Genomic DNA, 14,653 nt, shown 5'->3' with positions numbered 1-14,653 from the left:
CCTCTTCCTCTACTGTAAATACTGATGCAAAGTAAATATTTAACATTTCTGCGATTTCCTTATTTTCAATTACAATATCATCATTATCAGTTTTAAGGGGCCCAAATTGCTCTTGATCACCCTTTTCTTTCTTGTACAATTGTAAAAAAAATGTGTTCAGTTTGATATCTATTGCAAGTTTCTTTTCATAATCCCTTTTTGTTGCTCTTACTATCTGTTTTGTCGCCCTTTGCTGTTCTTTGTATCTCTCCCATTCGCCAGGATCTATGCTATATTTGTAATTTTGTATGCTTTATCTTTTAGTTTTATGTTGTCCCTTACCTCTTTTTTCGTCCATGGCTGTTTTTCTTTTTGGCAAGTAGAGCGCTTGCCCTTTGGAGGCATGAACTGGTTCTGTATCACGTTAAATTCTTTATTAACACCTCCCACTGATCTTCTGTCGTTTTACTCATTAACAGATTTACCCAGTTTACTGTGGACAGTCTCTGACTCATCCCGTTGAAGTCGGCCTTACCTATATTTAGAATCTTAGCAGCTGATACGGGTTTCTCCCTTTCAAACAGAACGTTGAACTCGATCATGTTATGATCGTTATTCCATAAATATTCAAACATTATTCGGCAGTTAAATAAACCTGGCTCATGACTCATTATTAAATCTAATATGTCCTGCCCCCTAGTTGGTTCTAGGGGATATTGTTGCACAAAGCTGTCCTGAACACTCTCAAGAAATTTGCTACCGGGAAGGAACAGAGAGAGGGAGAGATAATGAAGAGAGTAATAAAGGAGAGAGCCAACGCGAATGAAAACTAGAGGATAGAGGAGGAGAGAGGGGGAATTAGAGGGAGAAGTGGTGCATTAAGAAGAGAAAGAGATTGAGAGAAGAGAACCTGGAGGATGAGAGAGAGAGAGAGAGAGAATGAGAGAGGGCAACCAGCCATAAAAAGTGAGGTAGATAATTAGAGAGGGGAAACGGATGGATAAAGGGGAGAGAGGAAAGACGAGAGGGGAACTAGATAGATGAAGGGGAAAGGGAAAATACCAGAGGAGTGCAGGCGGATAATAAAGAGAGAGAGAATGATAGAGAAAATGAAAGAGGGGAAACAGGCATATAAAAGTGAGAGGGAGAATGGGAGAGGAGGCCGAGAAGAATAAAGGGGAGAGAGAGAATAAGATGAGAATCGAGGGATAACGGAGAGAGAGAATGAAAGGAAAACCGAGTGAGAAAGAAGACGGAGAAAGAATAGGAGACGGCCATGCAATCATAAAGAGGGAATGAACATGAGAGAACCTATAGTTTCCTCGGCGCTGCTCCCGCTCCACCACCGTAACTTCAGCGTAAGTGCGTCCAAAACCCCATTTACCTGTGTAAATATAAGTGCACCTTTGACAAAGTTGCAGTGACGGAGCTAAAGCAGCTCTGAGGGTGTGGTTCAAACTCAGATTTGCCATTTGTATCACGCAGCAGCCCAAATTCTGTAACTGAACAAGAAATTGATTTAAAATTAAATGGAAATTTGCCTTCAAATTCTCAATAATAATCCTTCATATTTCTAAAGTAAACTGCTTCATGACGAATAGAAAATTTCACGTCGGGCTTTTCAGAGCCAATGTAGCAGCTCTAAGGAGAAAGCAATACAATGAACTGAAGCAGCAAAGGCTACTGCTATCGACAAATTTACAAATGGAGCTAGAAAACTTACTTCACAAATTCTCAGTGCCCCTCAGTGATGTTAAACTCTTTTCAGTAAAGATGACCTGAGACTTCCAAAAAATTCTCGCCAGTTGCTCCCACTGAGCATTGCCTCCCGTGTTAACTGGTCACAGTCTCGTCAGATTGCAACACCCTGACATTTTCCCTCCTACTGTGACATTGGGATGAGATGTATCAGCTGGTCTGCAGTGTTAGGGGGATTCCTTGGGATGGTGGCTTCCATTCACTTGGTGTCCTGCACTGGGACATCCAGTACTTCAAGTGCTATATTGGGTTGAAATGGCTCAGTGGCGGCTTTCCATTCTATCGATCGTCACTTCCGGTATCTCTGCTCATCTGGGGCAGTTGTTATCAGCTCTGACCTCTGCTTATTATATATAAAAAACTCCATCAGCGATCATCCCTGGTCATCCCATCTATAGGTGATGCTTTGCGACCACTCTGCAGCCCCATAACATCCATGTCTCCTTCAAGACCTCAACACTCCACTCGAAGTTTACTCGATTTTTCTTCAAGGAGAAACTCGGCTAATTTGTCTGGGAGTCTGTTCCATACAGCCTTTACTTTTCAATGACAATCAGTTCAGCTCCTGTGTTCATGCTTATCATAACTTAAAGCCCTAAACCCTGGCAACAACCTTGGACTTCTTCTCAACCTTGTCCATTGCGTCATTGGAAACACCAGTGGACAGAACTGGAGATAATGTTCCAAATGCTTCGTCACTAGAGTTCTATCAAAGGTTCGAATGACGTGTTTCAACGTATGTCCTTGAGGTACATCGCGCACTTGAGCAACATTGACCTTGGTGTAGCACTGCCACAGTCAGTGGTCAGAGAGTCCTGTGGATGTATCGGCAGGTCTACAACAGTAGCTGAGCTTCCTAGTCCTGTGTGCCAGAGGCAAATGTTGCAGGGAGCATTCGGGAAAATGGGATTCTAAAGAGGAGGCCATCAGCTCAGGCTACATCGAAACTAAAAAGGGAGAGGGGTTACAGTGGAACTACATATGGAGAGGGGCTACAGTGGAACTATGAAGGGAGAGCGGCTACAGTGGAACAACATAGGATGAGGGGTTACAGTGTAACTACATATGGAGAGGGGCTACAGTAGAACTATAAAGGGAGAGGGGCTACAGTGGAACTACATAGGAAGAGGGGTTACAGTTCATCTACATAGGGAGAGGGGCGACAGTGGAACTACATAGTGAGAGGGGCTACAGTGGAACTATATATGGAGAGGGGCTACAGTGGAACTACATAGTGAGAGGGGCTACAGTGGAACTATATTTGGAGAGGGGCTACAGTGGAACTACATGAGGAGGGGTGCTACAGTGGGACTACATAAGGGGAGGGGCTACATAGGAACTACACAGGAGAGGCGCTCGAGTAGATCTACATAGGGAGAAGGGCTACGGTGGAACTACATAGGGAGAGTAGCTACAGTGGATTTGCAGAAGTGGAATGGCAACATACGAATTACATTGGGAGAGGGACTACGTTCGAACTACCAAAGGTGCAGCGCTACATTTGAACTACATATGGAGAAGGTATAGATCGTAACTCGGGAGAGGGGCTATCAGAATCGGTTGTCGGGAAATTACTAGAGTCTATAATTATGGATAGAATATCTGAACAGCTTGAAAATTTTCAGCTCATTCGAGAGAGGCAGCGTAGATTTGAAAAGAGTAGGTCATGCCTGACGAACCTGATCGAATTTTTAAATTCATTTTATTCATTCATGGGATGTGGGCGTCGCTGGTGAGACCGGCATTTATTGCCCATCCCTAATTGCCCTTGAGAAGTTGGTGATGAGCTGCCTTCTTGAACCGCTGCGGTCCGTGTGGTGACGGTTCTCCCACAGTGCTGTTAGGAAGGGAGTTCCAGGATTTTGACCCAGCGATGATGAAGGAACGGCGATATATTTCCAAGTCGGGATGGTGTGTGACTTGGAGGGGAACGTGCAGGTGGTGTTGTTCCCATGCACCTGCTGCTCTTGTCCTTCTAGGTGATAAGAGGTGACTGAGGTAGTGGACAGGGGAATGTCTACGGGTTTTGTTTATATGGACTTCTGGAGACATTCAATGAAGTCCCTCATGAGAGACAACTAGATAAAGTTAAGGCCTATGGAATTGAGGGCAAATTATTGACCTGGTTCGGAAATTGGCTGAGCGGCAGGAGACAGAGTGTAGAGATAATAGGCAGGAACTCAAATTGGCAGGATGTGACCAGTGGTGTCCCACAGGGATCTGTGCTGTGGCCTCAACTATTCACAGTATTTATTAACGACTCAGATGATTAGATACAGAGCCACATATCCGAGTTTATCCCATTGTGTCAGTGCCAGTTTATGGTTGAAGCAATTCAAAATGTATGCCATGGCAAACTTTCTTCAAAATGCCCTTTATCTTCATCAATTTCAAATATGTATTCAATTTTCTCTTAAATTGTGCAAAGGTAAAAGTTGCAATTGTCACTTTTCTGCTTTTTCTATTCCCTGTGGTAAAACATTCCATGCTCCAAAAAATCTCTACGTTAAGAAATAACACGAAAACTCTTTGATGATGAGCTGAAATCGAAGGCCCCTTGTCACTGATCCTCACAACCAGGGGAAACAGTAATTCTCTATTACTCTATCACTGATACTCACAAACTGAGGAAACAGTAATTCTCTATTGCTCTATCATTGATCCTCACAAACATAGGATACAGTAATTCTCTATTAGTCTGTCACTGATCCTCACAACCAGATGATACACTAATTCTCTATTACTCAAAAACCTTCATATTTAAAATTTAAACCTCCTCTTCTATATTTCCGTGCAATAACCTCAGTGTTTCAAATCTTTCCTCATACCGGTTCCCTTCCCTAGACTCATTCGAGATAATCTACATTGTGCCCTCTATGGGTTTAATGTTGTTTCTATAATTTGGCGTTCAAACTGCACAGCACACGCTGGAACTACGGGCTTTAACCAAAGAGAATAAATAATGAAGCGACATCCTTGTCAAAAGCCCCAGTGGGCAGTAAAACGGGTTATAACCAAAGAGAACAAAGACAGATAACTAAGAAATCTTCATTCTAGTCATCAGCCCGAGAGAGTAGCAAAACAGGAAATAAACTAACAGAAAAAGGCAAATAACTAATTCAGCTTCATCCTCGTGACTGTAGCTGGTCTCATGATAGATAGAGGACTCCCTAAAGGCAGCCTCCGCTGTCCATTTGCCCCACTTTTGAGAGCCGTGCCTTCACCCATATCCACACTCCAGAATGCTCCGATTTCAATGTGATGAGTTATGTTGTTCGAACAAAAGAGTGTCCACGAGTAGTTACCAATGTTAATTTATCTCAACAACTCCATCTATTGTATAAATCTCTTTCTGATACAAGATTATTAGCCAAGGAATTACTTTTGCTCCTACAATGGAGAACTAATGAACACATTCCAATGAAAGTCAACAACAACTCGCATTCACAGACCGCCTTTAATGTAATAAACATTCCGAAGGGGCTTCACGGGGAGTGGGTGAAAACGGGCACTTAAGGAATAAGAAGATATCAGGAGGACTGGCGAAACCCTTTATGGAGGGTGTAAAAGTTGGAGAAGGAAATGGAGTGACGGAGGGGATAAGGTTGGATTTCAAGAGTAGAATTTAGATTCCTGAAGGAAAGGCTACCAATGGTGGGATGCAGAGAGTGAAGGGTGGTAAAATATAACAATAACAAGTAGTATTTATACAGCGGATTTAACATTGATAAATATCATAAGCCATTAACTGAGGCACAATCAAAAAATGGATCCCCCGGCCGAAGAAGCAGATAATAGGAGGGATGACAAAAGAATTGGATCATGGAATCTTAGAAAGGTTACAGCATGGATGCAGGCGATTCGGACCGTCGAGTCCGTGCCAGCTCTCTGCAAGAACAATCCAGTTCGTCCCACTACCCCGCCCTATCCCCGTAGCCCTGCAAATTTTTTCCCTTCAAGTACTTAGCCAATTGCCTTTTGTAAACCAAGATTGCATCTACCTCCCCCATCCCCTCAGGCAGTGCGTTCCAGATCACAACCACTCGCTGTGTAAAAAGTTTTTTCTCAGCTCGCCTTTGGTTCTTTTGCCAATCACCTCAAATCTGTGTCCTTAGTTTCTTGACCCCTCTGCTAACGTTTCTCTCCATCTACGCTGTCCAGATCCTTCATGATTTTGAATACCTCTTTTAAATCTCCTCGCAACCTTCTCTCCTCCAAGAAGAACAACCCCAGGTTCTCCAGTCTATTCATGTAACTGAAGTCCCTCATCCCTGGAATTATTCTGGTAAATCTCTTCTGCAACCTTTCTCAGGCGTTCACATCCTTCCTAAAATGCGGTGCCCAGAACTGGACACAATACTCCACTTGTGGTCGAACCAGTGTTTTATAAAGGTTAATCATCGCCTCCTTGCTTTTGTACTCTATGCCTCTATTTATAAAGCACAGGATACCGTCTGCTTTCTTAACTGCTTTCGCAACCTGCCCCACTACCTTCAGCGATTTGTGCACATATACATCCAGATCTCTCTGTTCCTGCACCCCTTTTAGAATTGTACCCTTTTTAGTTTATGTTGCCTCTCCCCGCTCTTTATACCGAAATGTATCACTTCACATTATTCTGTGTTAACATTCATCTGCCACGTGTCCGCCCACTCCACCAGCCTATCTGTCTCCTCTTAAAATCTATCACTATCCTCCTCATTGTTCACTGCTCTTCCAAGTATTGTGTCATCTGCAAATTTTGAAATTGTGCGCTGGACAGCCAAGTCCAAGTCGTTAATAGATATCAAAAAAGCAATGGTCCCAGAACCAACCCCTGGGGAATAAAACACTGTGTACCTCCCGCCAGTCTGAAAGACACCCATTCACCACTATTAGCCTTATCCTATTACTTAGCCAATTTCGTATCCATGCTGCTACTCCCCTCTTTATTCCATGGTCCTCAACTTTGATGACAAGCCTATTATGCGGCATTTTATCACATGCATTTTGGAAAGCCATAGACAGCACGTCAACTGCATTGCCCTCATCGACCCTCTCTTTTAACCTCATCAAAAAACTCAACCAATTTGTTTAAATACGATTTGCCTTTGACAAATCCGTGCTGGCTTTCCTCAACTAATCCACACTTGTCCAAGTGACTGTTAATTTTGTCCCGCATTATCGTTTCTAAAAGGTTCCTCACTACCGAGGTTCAACTGACTGGCCTGCAGTAACTGGATTTAACCTTATACCCTTTTTTGAACAATCATCATGCAAATGGTGGCATCCATGGAAGGTCGAAATGAAGGAAAGATCTTTCCTTTCTGTCGCGCCTTTCAAGACCCCACGATGCCCCAAAACGTTTTCCAGTCAATGAAGTACATTTTGAAGTGTAGTCACTGTGCTAATGTAGGAAATGTGCAAGCCAATTCGTACCTAACAAGCTCGCACAATCTGCAATGAGATAAGTGAGAAGAAAATAAGTTTTACAACATGTTGGTTGATGGATAAATATTACCCAGGACGCCAGGAAGAACTCCCCGCTTTTTTCCGAATATTGTTTTTGGATCTTTTCCATCTACCTGAGAGGGCAGATGGGACCATGGTTTAACATGTCCTAAGTATATCGGCATCTGCCGACAGTGGAGCACTCCCTCACTACTGCACTGCAATATCAGTTTGGATCACATGTTCAAGTCTCGAGAGTGGGAATGTGAACTCACCGCTCAATCAGAAGCGAGACTACTACCACTGAGCCACGGCTAACACCTGAAAGGAGGCGAGGGAGATGGAAGGGCATAGGGAGGGAATTCTGGAGCGTGGATACGGCTGAAGGCACGGCTGTCAAAAGTAGGGCAAATGGACTGAGGGTGCACAAGCGAAAGAGGAGCGGAGTGTTTGACAGCGGCTGCAGCGCTTGAGGAGGTTACAAAGATAGGGAGGGGGAGACCCTGTCGGATTTAAGTGTAAGAAAGAATAAAAATAAACTACAGGCTTAGGAGACTGGAAGCCAATGCAGGTCAGTATGACTTGGGTGATTGATGAGAGACACCCAATCAAAAAGAGAGGGGTGAGGATGGAATTCTTGGCGAGGTTGTGGAGATTGTGGGGTCAAAGTATAATGACTTCCCAATTTTTAACTGGATGAAATCGTGGCTCATGCAGAATATCGCGCTGACAACACATAGACGTTGGAAGAATCAATACAGGCGGTGGTTTTGTCAGCGACCATCTGAAAGCTGGTCCATGTCTGCGGACAATGTCACAAAAAGGGCAGCATGGAGATGAGGAAGAGGAGGGAGCAAAGGATTGAATCTTTAGAGACATCAGAGATAAAGGTGATGGGGTGGGAATAGAAGATTCTTCTGGCTCTGATCAGATAGGTGAGTGGAACCAAGCGAGGGGAGTCACATCAAAATAGGCCAGTGATCGATGAATTAGGAAGTCATAGGTGGTTCCCTGTAGTTGTGGAGGAGGTGGTGATGATGATGGGGAGGGTTGAGCCATGGAGGGATTGAAACCACAGGATCAAAATTTTCAATATTTGGCGATCGGGAACTGGGAGTCAGTGAGGGTCAGTGAGGCCGACAAGCACCTGGTGCTGGTTGGAAGGTGAAGGTTGGGTGGCCGGCCAGGACTGCGTTGGAGGAATGGAGTCTGGAGGGACAGAGGCATTGATGAGAGTTTCATTGGCAATGGGCTGAGGAATGAATGGAGGCGAGTGAGGGAAGCATGGGGCCTTTGTGATGGAGGTCAAATCGGGTCATGAGTTCAGCTCGGGGTAACACGGGAGCAAATTTGCTGGAGCCGTCAAACAATGTAAAATTAACAGGTAAACATCTGCAGCAAAATAACGGAGAGATGAATAGCAGTGGAGCTCGTTCAGTGTCCGACCCCTAATATCACCCGCAATCATTTCTCATCTGCAATCCTGAACGTGGACTTTAACTGCCCCCGTGTCAGAGACTAAAAATACATATTTTAAATGCGAAACTGCAGGAACAGAGTGAAACGGGTCTGCTTGTGTCCCTGGATTCAATGTACACATGGAGAAATCGGTAAAATTTATAAATGAATCGGCAGGAGTGAACATGGTCAATACAATTATATGAAAACTGTAAATGAAGCCGCTCATTGTTGTTGGACCAGTCCTTTCTGAGCACAGCTTTTAACTTTATTCTTGAGAGAGGTCTCATTAAGATAATGTCCTGGACTTTGAGATGTTTGTGATATATCCACGTCATTATTTACATTGGAATCAAAGCTGCTGACACATTGTGTTTGTTCAGGTGACTGTAACTAATAGCAATGATCAGGGGCATAGCAGTCTCAGTGGAGAATTATTACCTCTATAAATCAGGCTGGTTGCAATGTATCAGCTCAGAGCATCTGCTGGAGCTGCGATTTTCAGTTCAACAGAAGTCACTGCTTCTCACAGAAATGGGATTTTCAGTAATGATTCAGATCGAACGTATTTACTATCCTCTTCTTGCAGCCATTGGAGTTCCAGGTAAGCTGTTTTCTCATCTGTGAATATTTTAAATCGGTGTTAACTGTGCTGCTGTACTTGGTTAATTATTTTTTCTCCCATCATATTTTACGCAGTCATCTGTTCTGTTCTATCAGTTGAATGATAGAATGTATAAAGTCTCTGCTCTTTCAGTCTTGAAGGAGCTGCATTATATTTGCAACGAACTTTTTATATCCAGCCCTGGCACTGTGACTGGATTGTTTTTTGTATTGAATATACCATTGAATGTATGTCCTCAACTTCAAAACGTTCGGTCTTGTAGCAGCTGCATTATATCTGTAATGACATTTACATATCCAACACTGGCTTTGTTACTGGAGTATTCCTTGTACTGAATGTACTGGAATCAGGTGTCTGGACTAATACCTGGTATCAGACCATCAGGAGCTGTTAACAGTTTCATGTTGTGGAACTAACCTGTCCTGGAACATTTTTTAATAAATGTGTTTTCAGTGATTGATAATGAGACAGCTCACGGTCTCAGTGTTACAAGGAGGCAGCGCGATGTCCTCCCTCCACAATAATATGATTTAGCTTAACTGGTATTTCAATGTATTTATTGGTTATCACTATTCTGAAATATTATTTCATTGTGTGTGCATATGGTGCAGCTCCAGAGGTCTGGTGACAGAACTGAGTTTGGAGCTGATTCTTTCACATCTCATTCTCTGCTTCACTGTGGATGAATTCACTGTAAAATGCAATGCTTTGAGGTTATGTCACATCAGTTTGCACTTTATCTGTTGGAATCAGGAGCCCTTCCATTTATCTGGAGATTATAAGCAGCAGCGATGAAAGTGACGTTTTGTTAATTGAACAATGCCGCCATCTAACGCTGTACTTTGTAATTACAGGAGAAGGAATTTCAATTATTGTGAGGTGCGTCTGGAAGAGGCATTCGATTCTGTTTATTCCTTGCATTGTAGATGAAGTGAACAGTGTAGGTGAACAGGCGGATACTTGGGTGATCAGTCGAAGCAATAAACTAATCACAGAGGCTTAACAATTTTACAAACTGACACTGGGAATAGAATCTTTGCAACTCGGGGCTGGTGAACGTACAGCAGGACGTTACGATTTATTCGGATGTGAAAAGTGGCATTGAAAAAGGGAGTTGAGGGAGTGCGGAGACATAAAGAGGAGCGATATGGAAAGAAACTGAGAAGGAAAACGAGAGAGAGGGGGAGAACGAACGAGAGAAAGAGAGAGGCAGGCAGAGAGAAAAACACACAGAGAATGAGAGAGGGAAGAGGGGAAGCGGTGTGAATAATTCTTCGGAATGAACTGTTGAAACATCCAGTACAATTATGATCAGGAAATGTGACGAAGTTGTTATCAGGATTTTGTCAGATTGTGAGAGTTTTATTATACTCGCGCCGGGTGCGTTTATCGTTATGCGGTTGTCAGTCTGTTTATGTGAATGCTCCTTTTACTTGTTTAGTGACTGCATACATAAAAAAATTGAAATCTATTTGAAGAATAAAATCAGAGATTTCTTGATCGCATTGGATTATTAGAATGTTGTATTCTAGAAGCCATGTGTCAGCTTAATTCAATAAAGAACGACGCTAATTCAATTGATGCATTTTATTTTAGTTTTAATTGAATATGTAAAGTAAGTTTATTGACAACATTATGTAACCAACGGGCTGCTCCCTGACACCAATAACCAGTGAATCATTTTCCACGATTTGATGCACCAACAAAGCTGGAAAATTCACCCCAGATTTTGTCAAACTGCTGCTTTGGCTCCAGGTCTGATCAGTAATTTCTCTGCTTCCTTTTCTCTTTCTTACAGTTAACTTGGTGGCGATTGTGATCCTGTCCCGAGGAAAGTGCGGACTCTCCAAATGTATCACTCGCTACCTGGTGGGAATGGCGGCGGCCGATCTCCTGGTCATTATCACTGATGTCATAATGTGGCGAATTGGTGACATTCATTTCCCATTTTCATTTTTGACCATTACCCCCGTGTGCCGTCTCATTGACACCCTTAGATTAGCAACCACAGCGGCCTCTGTCTGGTTCACGGTGGTTTTCACCTTTGATCGATTTGTGGCCATTAGTTGTCAGAAGCTGAAAACAAATTATTGCAACGAAAAAACGGCGGCTGCTGTTATCGGGGTGGTGAGTGCGCTGAGCTGTTTACTAAACATTCCCTGGTACTTTGTACTTGACCCGGAATATATAATGGACAATGTACCCCGGGGTTGTATCTTGAAACCGATCTTTTTCACTTCACCCACATGGTCAGCGTTTTGCTTGTTTATTCTTGTGTTAATGGCTTGTCTCCCATGCATTCTCATTTTGCTTTTCAATGTTCTCACCGCCAGGTACATTTTAGTGGCCAGTAGAGTCCGCAGGGGACTCCGGGGCAACAGCAATGGAGAGAATCACAAAGATCCAGAGATGGAGAACCGAAGGAAATCCATCATTTTACTCTTCAGTATATCAGGCAGTTTTATATTGTTATGGAGCACAGAAGTTTTTTCTGTTATCTCTCCGCGTATAACAAATGCCCAGTACTATACCGCCAGTGACATTGAATCAGCCGGATTCATGCTTCAACTACTCAGTTCGTGCACCAACACGTGTATTTATGCTGTGACCCAGACTAAATTCAGAGAGGAGCTGAAGAACGGGGTGAAATACCCACTGAATCTAATTGTTACATTCGTTAAATTATAGAAACATCTGTCGACATTTCATCCGAAATTTAAAGAAAAAGTCAATGAGAGTAGATTTTCCGGTTTGGTGTTGGCGTAAGACGGATGGTAGCGGATCAGAGCCTGTTATTCACCGCGCCTGATTTTACTCTCCATTGACATCAATGAGTTCACTAAAGTAACTGATATCCATCTAAAACTTGAAATACATTTGGAAATACCAGACAGGAATTATATTTTACTCAATATCTGCGGTGTTGTGAAATGATACAAAATGTGATTCTAGCATGATATGGTTTGCTGTTATTAGTCTGGAAATAATAGGATTTCAATATTAAATGTTTAATCCTGAAATGAATAAAATCAAATCCTCCTTTTCGGTTGATGATTATTTCCCATCACACACACTGCCCGGTGGAATGGACTGAGGGTGAGCTGTCAGGGTCAGACATCGTCCTGTTCATTGGAATTTTTGTTTTGACCAGAACAAGAATAGTTATGAACCAACACCCGGACCGTTACTAAGTAGTGAAATAGTAATGTAATTTCAAACTCCAGTGGGGAGTTCTGGAGATCGTTTCCTCTCTGAGCTGCTGTGCAGCAATGTTTACTCACTGCAGGGATTTTAATGGGACATGAGGCTGGACCTGGTGACACAGATCTATAAAGAAACCTCCTGATACATTTCTGAGACGATCAGGGGCCGGGAGATTTCTCCCAGCCGCAGCAGGCCAAGGGAAAGCTCTCCCGCTCCTCCTTGACCCACAAAATATAAGTTACAAAGAAACTTCTCAGTGTTCTGGACCACTCAATGCCCATCGAAAGGGCGGCTCCTCCATCCATTTGTAACTAACATTGAATGATGTCCCTTGTACGTCATAACACTCTGATTAACCTATTACACGTGGCCTGACCGGAAACAGGTGAGTGTTGCTCAGGCTGCTCTTCTCAGGACCCTACCCACGATGGTGGAGGCAGGAACGACAGCGTTAAAAGGGCGGTAAGTGACCTGACACCATTAACTAGCCTCATCCACCCCATTTCCGCCAGGCGGGGAAGCTTCAAATCGGCCACACCTTTCCGGACATACGCACTGGTATCAATCTTCGAAGCCCTAAAGCTGGTCCATTGTCTCAAACTGCACCGCTCACAACATCACTGGGAGCTGAACTGGTAGAGCGGATCAACCACCCCTCGTAGAACCGGCCCGATTTTAATTTCTGCTCCGTCAGTTTACCGCCCAAGCAGTGAGGGTGAAATTACCCCCTAAGTCTCTGACCCCAAGGTTCGACAGGTGTGTGAGAGACATCAGACAGTGTTTGCCAAACACTAACATGAATGTGGGCGAATGGATCCGTGTATTCGGTAAAAGGTGAAAGCCCCCTCCATAGAGACAGGACCTCTATACCGTGGAGTCGAAGAGGGGTTATTCCCAACAGCTCGGTAACAGAGAACACTGTGCACTACGGGCAGTTCCCCGGGACACACACCAAGACAGATATCAACTGCTGCTGGAAGACCATCAATTCGCTTAAGGTGGCCCAATGGTCCGCCCGAAACCCGCTGGTCGTCCAGATGAAGGAGCTGTCCACGACCGAGTATTGCCGACTGGAACACTCCAAGGTCCAGGAGTACTTGCTGTGGGATGCACTGAAGAGAGGTGCGGCCTGTACAAAGAATCTATGGGGAAAGGCGACCGTGTAAGGCCATTTCACCTTCTATTGTACAGCATGTATTAGAAGATATGTGCTGTGTTTTGAAATGTAATAATGGAACCGCAGTGTGTACGATCTGTATTGTATTGATTTGAATTGTAACTCTGATATTTACATTGAACTCTGTGCATCCATCAATATTATGAAATTAAGTATATTTTGAAATATTTCTTTTAAAATTTCAAGTCTCACGGTGTCTGTTGTTATTGAACAGTGAAGAGTGGAAATAAAGCCGGACAGTAAAGATGTGGGGAGTTAAACAAAGAGCATTTATTGCAAGCACCACGTTAGAAATGGGATTAATTTCTTAATGATGAGAAACTAAAGACAGTGGAGCAGCAATGGGATTTGCGTGTCCAGGTACACCAATCAGTAAAATGCTAGTGCACATGTACAAAAAAAATAAAGATCCCAATTTCTAGGCTGTCAAATCCCAAGGTACCGCTATCAGTTACTTAGCCAACTCTGTAGAATTTGCTGATACAATCAGGCCCCACTGCCTCCCTAGCTGGTCCATTCCATACATCCAGCACCCTCTGCAATAAAAAAAAGTTACATTCAAATATTCTGCTCATTCTATGCCCCAGGGAGAGAAGACTAATAGTGGCGGGAGGACCCGGACCATCAGCCTTATGTGAGTTTGGACATTTCTGTTTTTATTTCCAATTTTTCCCCTTTTTTTCTCCATTTCTATTTTGATTTCATTCCTGCAGATTTTGCATTTTAAACAAATTCTCCAAACCCTGTGCGGAGTGAGCGCTGACTCCGGGCCCTTTGATTCACAGCTCACACATCCGCCCGGCCCTCCCGCCACACCGCCTGGGCTGACTCCTCCCATCACGTGACACGCGGCAACGTCACTCACATTTGCGCACTGATGTCCGTGCGCTGCGGCCAGCGAAACCGCGCATGCGGTGTCGAGCTGGGCTGGGGTCGGGGTGCGGGGGGGGGGGGGGGAAATCACTCGGCCGCCTCCCAGTCAAACGGGCCGTGGGTCGGAACCCAAAAGTGAGCGAGAATCA

The sequence above is a fragment of the Heptranchias perlo genome, unplaced genomic scaffold, assembly GCF_035084215.1.
Source record: "Heptranchias perlo isolate sHepPer1 unplaced genomic scaffold, sHepPer1.hap1 HAP1_SCAFFOLD_64, whole genome shotgun sequence".
Taxonomy (NCBI): Eukaryota; Metazoa; Chordata; class Chondrichthyes; order Hexanchiformes; family Hexanchidae; genus Heptranchias; species Heptranchias perlo.
The sequence above is the reverse complement of the archived record's forward strand: the minus strand, read 5'-3'. Positions refer to the sequence as shown.